We start from the raw sequence: 12,220 nt of genomic DNA, 5'->3' as shown, positions 1-12,220 counted from the left end.
CTTTAGGGAGCCGAGAAACAAGGGAGTGGGGAGCTAACAGCAGAGGAGGGAGTTTAATTGTCACCAATGAGTCTACAATTAACATGGGGAGGAAACTGTATCAGGGGTACACTAGGCCGTGCAATAGATAAGTTACCAATAGTAGTCCAAAAAGGCGCACACACCAGGAAAGAAGTAACACCGTTTATTACAGCTGGGCAAGCACAAATCAAACAGCACAGTGGAACATAACTGATTGATGAGAGCTGACAAACTGGCTTACAGCTGACACCAGTTAGTTAGGCATGATTGAAGCAAACAGACCTGCCTTATCCCGGTTCATCCCCTTTCCACGTGACGCCACATCGCTTCCCGCTCCACCCCCAAACAGTTTGCAATATTAGTAATGACATAGATGTGCTGAGCTCGGGATCTTTATTCGTCTGCCATTGGCCAGCACCAGAAAGGAAGGAACATGAGAGATCCTGAGCTGGTGTGAAGGGAAACATTCAAACGGCGCCTGCCTGATGATAACCTTCCCCAACACTATTGTGGACACTCTATGGGCTTGTTACGTTCTAGGGACACCAAAACATACCATCTGATTGCTCTTCTTGGAGCACCCCTCCATTCCACATCTTTGTTCCCAATTCATCTGGCCAAGGGGCGATTTGAAACCGCCTTGGTGTCATGCGTGTGTATCTCTGGATTAGGTCGATTTTCATAGCTCCCACAAATTGCCATGGCACTGGCTCACTGGCCTTGATTGCATCACCTGGTGCTGTTCCCAGCAACAGGGGTCTGCTGGAGACAAGCAGCCTAACTTCAGCTCTCACCCTCCCTCAGCCACTGTGTACGGACCATGGGTTCAGAGTTGGCCTACGGGATGAGGTCCACCTGCGGCGCCCCTACGGAGTACGCTTTACCCGTTGTTTCGCCTCCCTCACATGTATGCGCCAAGTTTCCTTGTGTCCTTATTGTGCTATATACAGAGTGTCCTGCCCCCTATGTTCCCCTCCATGCTTGGTCACTTAGACCGGCTACAGCTTCCAGAGACCCCCTTATTTACCCCCTTGGGATGTCCTGGCCCACCCCTCGTATTCCCACAATTGGTAGATGCGCCACCGGCCTGACGCTGAATCCTCACCTTCATTGCAAAACTGTGGGGATCAGATCACTCAGACTTGGGTTTGGTGCGGAGTGGACTGTGTATGGAAATTGTGTATGGTTGCTATTAGCTCAACGCGCTATTGTCCTTAGTATTACCATTGAATGTGTATCAGCCCTTAATTTGGTCATTATTCAAATATGTAATACTTTATTGAAACAGCCAACACGTGTTTTGACTACTTGTCTCTTTCAAGGCTAAACCTCCTCTTTTTCAGACGGACCGTTGCTTCATAATTTGTTAATCTCTGCTTATCTGCTTTTCTGTTAGTTATGCTCTGTAGCCCCATTTATAGTGTTGCAGTATTTTCCATCCCGTTATTCTGCTTTTCTGCTGATATGCCATTCAAGTTCTGTTAATTGACTGTAAAATGCAAGTTTTTTCATTTATTTAATGGGACTGTATATATTTACCATACCGTTGGTCGGACAGTGTCCTGTTCAGATACACCCCAAGAGGGCTTTGCGTGCTTTCGCCAAATTATCAAGCATTCAATTGTAATACTAAGCGCAATAGCGCATTGAGCTAATAACAATCATACACTTCCGCTGTATGGCTTAGGTTTTCCATAGGTTATTAGCCACGCTGCTGACTCATAGAAATGTAATGGCTCAGCCCAGCGCAATTCGGCACATACGAAACCTACCCTAACACCTGTCTATGGAATTAGGTGTTAGACGGGAAGCTTGTTTTTTGATAGGATGGTTGAGTGAGCTTGTAGATTCTTTGCTGGAGAGTAGCAACCAGAATTGTTGGAGCGACACTATTGGCCAATATGCCGGAGAGCTCTCTGGGTGATGCACAATATCTTGATTTGGCACTGTTGGTGGAATGGGAGCCACTTCCGGCATGGAGACCCTCGGAGTTGTGGTCAAACTGGTTTAGAACAAGAATCAGTCGTGCTCCGCTCTACTCTTTTGGATTGTTTGTAGATTTCTAAGGCCTTATTTGGGCGGCCGATGTAAGTTTTGTTGCAGTGTTCAATGTTTGATTGTCTTGGGGGCCGGGGAGATGATTGATGTCAGCCTTATGATTGGATTAATCTTTTGAGCCTTTTCAGCCTCGTGATGGGTCCAGACTGTGCAACAGTCTCCAGCTGGAAATACGGAAAATTGAATCCTTGCTAGCATTTTGTAGGGAGCTAAAATCGTACCTTTTTTAAATAAAAGCTCTGTCAACTGTTGTCTATTGGTATTATGCTCAAGTATTCGGGTTTCTTTGTTATCAACTTGTTATGCCCTGCGACTTGTTACTAGAATCCTTTTGGGTATGTGTCGTGCTTCTGAGCTATCGGAGGGAACGCGAAACCCAACCTCCGCTCTTCAAAGTAAAGTACGTTTTTCACAAATGACTGTGCCACACTTAAGATTTATCAACACAGAAACTAGTTCCATTTAATTATGTTGTACTGGCAGTGGTGGAAATGGAAAAAAATGCGGTGGGGGATCCCACAACAAAAGTGCGGGGTGGGGGAGAAGTTTGGGGGGTGGTGAGGCCAGAAGGGCGTGGTCTAGAGGGGCGGGGCTCGTAGTGTACATCCAGCAATGCTGGAATAACTAAAAAACAATCAAAAAACGCCCACGACGGCAGCATTGCCTTCTACCGCAGCTCTGGCAGTGGCACTGGTGTGTAATGCACAATGCTCCTACATGTGCAACTGATTCCTTTCAGTTGTACATGTTGCAAGCATTGTGCATTAAAAAGCAATGCCAAAGTTTAGTTTAGTTTAGTTTATTACTTGTATTGTGCACCAAACCCACAGGTAGTCGGGCACATCATATAAGATTGCTCACAGCTTAGTTGTACATAATATACAATACAATACAATATGCATTATACACAAAATGCACTTTTACAATTTTTTACAATTTACATGGTAATAGCGCAGAGAATATTTATACATTATATACAAAATGAATTCATGCAAAATCTTTGCAAGTGGCATAACGAGTGGGGTCCGGAGTAGAGGAGGGTAGGTTCTAGGTGAAGAGGGCAAACGCCAAAATCACGCTTAGCCATCAGAGTCTTTGAACATTTTTATAAGGATGTGGCGAAATTTTGTGAAGGATGGTTCTAGTCTGAGTAGGGTAGGGAGTGAATTCCATAGTTGGGTAGCCTTGACCTGGAAGCTGTTACCTCCCACTTTGGCCAGTTTGAATCTAGGGGTCAGGAGGCAATTAGTATTTGACTGTCTGGTTAGTCTTGTCTCAGATTTAGTGATGATTCTGTCCATACGATATCGAGGGGCCGCTTTGTTTATGAATTTATGTGTAAGGGAGGCGACTTTAAGTTTTATGTTGTCCATTGTCGACAGCCAGTTGTAAGCTCTTCTGGTGTCCGAGATATGGTCTCTCCTGGCAATTCCGAGCGCGGCTCTAAGGGCGTTGTTTTGCAGGAGTTGGATTTTATTAGTGGTTTGCTTGCTCGCCCCAATGTACATGGCATTGCAGTAATCAAGTCTTGATAATATAAGAGCTCTAGCAAAGTGATACAGCTGTCATTAGAGAGGAAGGCTCTGCCCGCTCGGATTAATTTACAGGTATAAGCTGTGGCCGAAGACAACGTGTTTACCCGTTTGTTAAACGTTAAGGCAGAATCCAAGTAAAAACCTAATGTTTTTACTTCCTTAGCAGTTGTAATAATGTTATTATTGACGCTAAAGGAAGAATAATTTGGGCTTAGTTTCTTTAACGATAGTTGTGTACCCAGGATGATGATCTCTGTCTTGTCATCATTCAGGCATAGTCCATGAGAGGCCATCCATGCCTGGATGATGAGGTAAACCTTATTTACCAAGGCCAAATCCTTTTCATAATCACCGGTAATTGGTAGGAGGATCTGCGTATCATATGCATAGTTAGTGTAGGTGATACCCAGATGTTCCAAATCATCGAAAAGGGGCTTGGTGAAAATATTATATAAGGTAGGCGAGACACATGAACCCTGGGGAACACCACACGTGATAGGGATAGCGTCAGCTGAAGCAATGGGAGAAAATACTCTCATGGTACCATCACTGAGGAAGGATTGTATCCAAGCTATAGCTTCTGGGGAGAAGTGTGCTGCCGAGTCCAAGTGGCTGCACAAGACCTGGTGATCGACCAGGTCGAACGCGGCTGATAAGTCCAGAAGCATGAGGAGAGCTAGGTAGCCTCTGTGCCTGAGGTCATCGATCTGTGCCTTCAAGTCAATTAACGCAGTGTCAGTCCCGTGTTGGGGCCGGAAGCCTGATTGTCTAGATCCCAGCAGGTGATTAGATTCTAAATGTGTTTGGATTTGTAGATAGGCTATTTTATCTATGATTTTCAGGAGGAATGGTACCGTAGTAATGGGTCGGTAGTTCGTGGGAATTAGAGGGTCTAAAGTTTGTTTCTTTAGTAAAGGGAGCACCCAGGATTCCTTAAGGTTAGTGGGGATGCTGTTGGTCCTAAATGATGCGTTGATCAATTTAGTGATAAAAGGTGACAGTTCTCTGGCTGCAAAGCCGCGGTAAAAGGCAATGCTGCCGTCGCGGGTGCTTTTTATTTTTTTATTTTTAAATGTATTCCAGCATTGCTGGATGTACACTACGAGCCCCGCCCCTCTAGACCACACCCCCATGGGCTTGGGCGGCTGACTCTGGCTGGATCCCGAGATCCGGCTCCATATTTGGTGCCGGATCTCAGATCCGCCGAGAGCCGGCCCAATGACCAGCACTGTGTACTGGTAGAGAAGCCGACGTGCAGGGACATGTCGGTGCAAAATAGAACATTCAAGGTGGAATGGCCAGACACTCTATGAACCAAACAACGCAGAATACGCATATGTGATTACTATATACCTTTGAGGAAAACTAATGCCCTTATTTGAAAAAGGCACCTGAGTGCCGAAACACGTGTCATTGATATGGGCTTCTTTCGAATGGTTGGTACCATATAATTAAACTGAACTAATTTCTGTGTTGATAAATCTTAAGTGTGGGGCAGTCATTTGTGAGCAACTTTCATTGGTATTACCTGACTGGTGATTGTACTCAGAACTGTTTCATCTGCTCTGGGATACGATGAGGTTCGCTGTGCACGCTATATAAGTGCCTCAAAATCAAATTCAGTAAAAGGGAGTGTGATTTGAAGTGATACTTACTAGTGAAAGAGTACACTAAGGTTTCTGGTGTTATCTAGGAGTTTATGAGGAGGACTTAGTGAGGGCGGCCATGTTAACGGTAGGCAAGGCCCACAAATGTGCTACATACATTGATTGATTGATTGATTTATATATTTATAGAGCGCTTTGCACCAAAGCATGAACCTGTTCTCAAAAAATTTAGGCTCTGGCTGATGTCAGCTATTCGGGCTTGATTGAAGAGTTATATTTAACAGGCCAAAAACAGGAAATCGACATACATTTACTTTTCGGGAGCTGCGTTCACGTGGTTTCCTGCCTGGTCTGCTAATGGCCCCAATCTCATGCCTGCCAGTGCATCATGGCAGAAGCTAATGGGCCCATAATCACAAAAGAATGGCCCGAACGCTGGACTCTTCTCTGTAAGATCTCCATTAAACAGAAGGGGAGAAATGGATGGCGGTGGAGGAGAGGAGTCGTGACATTCCTCTCTGGATTCCGATCCTCCTCATTGGCTGCCATTTCCTGCTCCATCCTGAGCGCCATTGTTCTCTAGGCCTGCAGCTGTGGCAGAAAATGGCCTTCACAACGGGAGTACTTAGATGCTGCCTTATGCTGAACACACGTGACCTGCTAGAGCACTCCGTCTAAGTGCTTAGATTATGCACAGCAGGCAGGCTGGCAGAGCACTAGGCAAAGCTCACGTAAGATAGTTCCGTGGGTTAATCGTTCGTACCTGCAGGTCGAAAGCTGTGAAGCCTAGCGGGGATGCTTGAGCGAAACTGAGAGAAGAACTTGGAAACTTTTAAATGAAGCTACTTCTTAGTGAATCCCATTAATTACACAATCAACTCGTTTTTCCAGCTTATATATACGAATCCATGAAAAGTCGCGTTGTCTTTCACCATATGCGCCACTAGTCCATTTAATAATTTTCCAAGAATAAATAGCCCAGAGTGAAAATAAGGCTGTAAAAATTAAGAAGTAGCAGTAACAAATTAGGCATTGAACGCAAATAGTAACAAGCATTGGCAAAGCCAACGGTTTCGGCATTTAAAAAAAAAGCAGCATGGTATAATAAAGTGCCAGACACTGGGTAACAATCCTGCCTGGCAATAGGATGACAATAGCTGACTAATGGTTCGGTTACCTGGGAATATGATAGCAGTAGCTAGCAAATGCTTATTTAATACCTACACACAAGCCAAACCTGTTGGCTTTGTCAATGCTTTGTTTCAAACACTCTTTTAGTGCCAGGAACAAATATAACTGGCTGAAGGCACACTTGGTTAAGACATTTTTACTACAGAAGTAGTGCATTTACAGCTGCAATTAAGACATTACCGCTGAGCAGATGATTAGAGATGGCACTGGCAGGTCAAAGGTTGATGTTCCTGCTTGAAAGAGCTAGCTCAGAGAGATGCCAAGAGGACGTTTTTTGAGTGGGAGAGGCAGGAAGTGGTTGTGAATGGACGTAGGTATTAGCAAGGCCATGGACTGTCAATGAATGAGTAAGACAATAACAACAGCCACAAGCTGTGCTCCCCTCTTCACATGACATCTCCTCTTAACTACTCCAATGGAACAATTGCGGCCAGTAGTTGGCACCTAAGCATCTCCTAAAAGCCAAAACCAAAAAGGAGGACATTTTAAATAAAGAATGTAAACATAACGTTGTTTGGTTAATATTGCAAATGACAAGAATCTTTGTCAAAATAGATGCATTTTGTTTAAAACAACATTCTGTTTGTTCCCCAATTGATTTAGTAGTATTGGGGATGCTCCTGCACTGCTGGCCACATCATGCTACCTCAATTTGGCAGCCCTTACTTTGCACTTACAAAGTTCCATCTATACATGTACATCCGAGAACATGGGTAAACCCATCTCTCTCTCATTGCCTGTTCTAAGTCATACTGATTGTGGCCAGAGCAATTTTTTGGTTTTGAACATTTCTCTGTATTTTTTAAATGTAGCATTAAAGTAACTTAGTTGTGCTTCCTTCATTCCCAGGTTCCTTATTTTCAATAAATGTCATCATACTTAATTTTCTTAATTTTGTATTATGTTTACTATGTAACAATGACAAACCAGAAAATAGTACACACATTGGCCGTTCCAGGCAAGGTGTTACAACTTTTGGATTAGTAAAATATGGTCCCGTCATGTGCAAGGCAGCAAAGGGGCTTGCCTCTTCTTTCCACCTAAGTTTTCCTCTTTCACCTACTCTCTTTTTCCCACCAAGAGGTTGTCATCTTTCAACAACTTTTCCGTCTTCCCCATTTGGTGTTCCACCACCTTCTCTTTGTTTATCCCTCTTCCCACTCTTTTTCTATCCTCTGCTTTCTTTCCTTCCCATTAAATAACTTTCCTCCTCCTTCCCTTCCTCTCACTTGTTATGTTTCTGTACAACTCCACTGTTCTTTTATTTCCTTTTGTGTTTTAACCTCCTCCCCTTCTCCTCCTCTCCACATCCTCTTCTTCTCATCTCCGCCTCGCCTCTCCACTGTTTTCCTCCTCACCACGTCTTTGCCAATACAATTCAGAGTTGTTCACTGTATAAATTGCCACAGATGGAACAACACAGTAACCTACGAAACCATGCATGTTTGGTGTGGTATGCATTCTGACAATGTTAGCCACACAATGTGCAAAAATGATTTGACCAGGATATCATCAAGCGCTGACATGTTGGAGCTGGAATTTTATTGAAACTTTTCCCATTTCCACATTTGTCAATTCCATGCCATCCATATTTTTAAACACATGTGCCATCAATATGTTCTGCACAGTTGTCTTTCCTAGGTGGGAGACGCAAGTAAAGCCATTGAGACTGTCTAAATGTGAGCTGTATCCCAAGGTGTGCGACAAAGGGCCTAATTCACAGAAGCATTGGCAAAATCGCATTGTAAAACGCGCTGTGACACAGTCTCTTAGCGATTTTCTGGCCTGCATGAACCGAGAATGGCTTCACTGCATAGTGGAAGAGGTTTCTGTTGATTACTTTTCTAATGTCTATTTTCTTTTAATGATTAGGTTTCTTTTTTCCGGGACTGTAAGTACAACGAAACAAAGTAAAAAAAAAAAAAAAAAAAGAATACAAATCATTTAAAAAAAAGGACTGGATGATCTGTTAAGAGACAGATGAATGCGTCATCCATGGCGTCGGCCCCTCCCCTGTCTCTATGTCGTAGAAATGGGAGAAGCGTGTCAGTCCTGAAAACGGTCGCCCTTCCACCGCCATACTATAGACACGAAAGGTGTTATTCACTGAGATAACTCTATATGCCTTATCCCGGAACGATCCAAGTGGAGATGAGGCTAAAAGATCTGGCATACATGAACATGCTGTGGCCAAAGAATGATGAAAGTATGTGGCGTTATCCCGCTTCTGACACACGTAGATGCACGAGACACGAAGCAGATATACATGCAGCACAAAATCACACAGACATTGGGTCAACCTGCATTTATGCATGAAGAATATACATTGCACTCAATAGACACTAGAACACATATACTCGAATATATCCGCTGAAACGCAAGATGCACAAGAACACATATAATGCTTGTTTAATGTAGAAACGCAACAGCAATAAGCAGACATCTTGGATAAAATGGACGGCGCTGCTATGCTCAAATGAATTGGAGAGCTTGAAGGAGCATCGAAGCTGCTGGAAAAGCAACATTTTCTGATTTAGCTAAAAGGCACACATATGAACAAACTAGACAGTAGCTACACAGTGCGCCGAGTTTATTATAGAACCGGGAGTTCTGGACTGGTATTGAGGAGCACATGAGATAAACAGTTCTTAACCAAAAGACATATTTCTCTTAGATTAAATAAAGAAACAGACAACCTTCAAGGACTAGTTGCTCATTCATGAAGACTAATATTGAGTGAGAAGTAGCTCGAACACATCTCCAGGGGACAGAGGGTAACAACACCCATAGTGCTGTCAGGTGTCAGGTCAGGAAGGATGTGCCTCCTACTGTTGAGGTGCAAAGCATGCTTCATCATCCCTCTACAATGGATTGTAGTGGCTCAGGATCCACTGTGAAGGTGGCCGCAACATTTTTTTTCTGGCCCTGACTACCTGAAATACCTGGGGAGGCACTCGACAGCAGTGAACACTCTGATTGGCCTTCCCTGCAGCAAATGAGGCGAAGCCGGGCCCGGATCAAAGGCCCGTATTTAAGGACACCACTGTAAAGAATGCTGCAACCTTTTCTTGCCAGCCCTGCCTACCTGAAATGCCTGGGGAGGCACTCAACATCACTGAGCACTCTGATTGGCCTTCCCCCGCAGCAAATGGCTAGACCTGGCTGAGCCTTGAGGCGAAGCCCGGCCTGGACAAAGGCCTGGGTTTAAGACCTCTGTCTCTCCCTGTCTGTCGATGTCTGACCTCTTTCCAATGTTTTTGTACTCACGTTGGACCTGTGCTAACCTGCCGCTTGGACTTTGAGACATCCTCCCCTACATCAGGTTCACCCCTTCACCCTTCAAGTAAGAGATGATCGAATCCCCATACCACAGTCTTGGAAAATCTGCTGACAGGCATTCACCTTGCCAGTGTGACACTTGCCACGTATCCTACTTGCTATCAATACATTCTGTGCGCTCCACATCTTGAGCACCACTTTCGTCCCCATCGCACCTTCTTCTTATCTACCCTCAAGTATGAAGAGGTCTTCACTCGCCATGCACACCATGATGCCTTTGTCATCGCAGACATTGCTTGAACATTCTAAAGGTCTAGTAATATCTGCTAGCTTTCCTTCATTCGCAGACATTTGAATCTAATTGTATCCACTTCGCTACTCTATAACACTGCAATATCTTGCTGTATTGCCGACTCATTCCATATGCCTTGTTTGCTGCTCCCCTCGCAGACCGTAACATACTTAAACACCTTTCCCCGCATGTTATATAAATGCTACTGTAATGTTGCTGTTTAGGCCTCACCAGCTCTATACCTCGTGGTCTTGCGCACTATGATTTGGATGCCCAGCAATGGCTCTTGACCATGTTTTAAACGTACCTTTTAACTTGTGCACTCCCGATCAGTGCAGTATTTCCAGGTCCATTGAGATCTTGAACTTAGATGATGTTTTAAACCTGTTTATCAAGCACCCTCAAGCGAACAGTGTACCCTGCGAAATTGTGCAATTTAGAATTGATGTTTAACCTGCACACTGAATATCAATGTAATGCTTTATTTTTCACCTTATTATGTCTGCATAACTGCTGCAGCCCCCTTTAACATGAGGTGTGACTTTGCCAGTCTGCAAACCTGTACCTATTGTTCCCTGTGAAGTCTGCATGACCGCTGCAGCCCCTCTAACATGAGGTGTGATGCTGCCAGTCTGCATATCTGTACCTATTTTGCCCTATGATGTCTGCATGACCGCTGTAGCCGCCCGCAGCAAGAGGTGCGGCTCTGCCAGTCTGCATACATCCACCTATTTTGCCCTATGATGCTTGCATGATGGCTGCAGCCCCTGTAACATTAGGTGTGATTCTGCCAGTCTGCATACCTGTACCTATTTTGACCTATGATGTCTGCATGGTCACTCTAGCCCCCCGCAACATTAGGTGTGGCTCTGCCAGTCTGCATACCAGTACCTTTTTTGCCCTATGATGTCTGCATGAATGTGGCAGCCACCCGTAACATGAGGCGCAGCCTGCCTGTCTATATACTTGTACCTATCTGTCCCATGGTATCCGCATGCCTGATATAGCCCCCCGTAACAAGAGGAGAAGCATGTCAGTGCTGGCCTTCACCCACACCCCATTGTATTTTCTTGCTCCGAAGAATTGTAACAAGCACTTACTGTAACTTGCGACTAGATGTCTTAGGGTTTTGTGCGGTTAAATACATGCTAAATAAATAAATAAATAAATAAATAAATAAATAACAGTAACATAGGTTAAAATCCTTGTAAAAAAGTGAAGCATAATGATTCAAAATGTGGTCTCCTCACACGTGACATAGTGTTGGAGGACAAGGGCTATTCATTAGCTTCAAACACAGAGAAACCAAGTCCTTCATTCCCACTGAATTCTCAGAATAAAAGATATAAGATATAACCCAGTTCAAAGCAGAATCCCTGGCTCGTGGCCTAGGAAATCAGAGATGGGGATTATAATTGGGAAAGACGGCACAGGATGTCATCCCCCTGCCCTAAAATATTGCTCAAATAATGATGACCTGCCAAGGAATCAAGGTTGACGAAACCAGTGCCAACCAATCATTGTTCTCAAATGGTGTTGTTTTGCACCATCCCATAGGAGTGAAGATGACACACAACTACCATTATCAATTTAGAGGTGGTCCCAGGTGGAGCCATCAGATAGAGTAAAACCTCTCAGAATGTCGACTCCTATAGATAATATACTCATATGATACAACTAACCCAATCCGATCTTGCTGTATTTCTTACAAACCCAGATAATGTTTTGCATTATGAAAAGAGAGAGCACTGAGTGCTTATTGCAGTCCCTATTCTATAATTGTTAAATAAAACAGGCCTTTTTCATTTACTCATACTCTTCCGTTTTTGAGCCCGAGATTTCCCGGCCTACCTGATCTGATCAGGGCTAGGATTTTTCATTCCTCCATTACAATCCACTGGCAAGTGACAGGATAAAAATTGACCTATCTGCAAAGAAATTAGGAAGACATAGAGAAACATACCAAAAGGTGTCACTTTTTCATTAATCACTGCAAAGTGATCTGCGCCCTGTGTGAGGCAAAGCTGGCAGGTGCATCCAAGTCACAACGACCTCAATCCCAGTAATCATCTTTTAGCCAACATGTCCATTCTGGGAGATAAAGTTGTTATTTTTCTCTTAACATATACAAGTCCCAGAATGCAATGTTCTCGGTAAAAAAAATTCCAGGACGCAATAATACGACATAAACAGAGGTGGCACAAGACCTTTGGCCAGTTCTGCTGTGCCCAGTGCAC

The sequence above is a fragment of the Ambystoma mexicanum genome, chromosome 3q (assembly GCF_040938575.1).
Source record: "Ambystoma mexicanum isolate Mex_15411 chromosome 3q, UKY_AmexF1_1, whole genome shotgun sequence".
NCBI lineage: Eukaryota > Metazoa > Chordata > Amphibia > Caudata > Ambystomatidae > Ambystoma > Ambystoma mexicanum.
Note: the sequence above shows the minus strand (reverse complement) of the source record.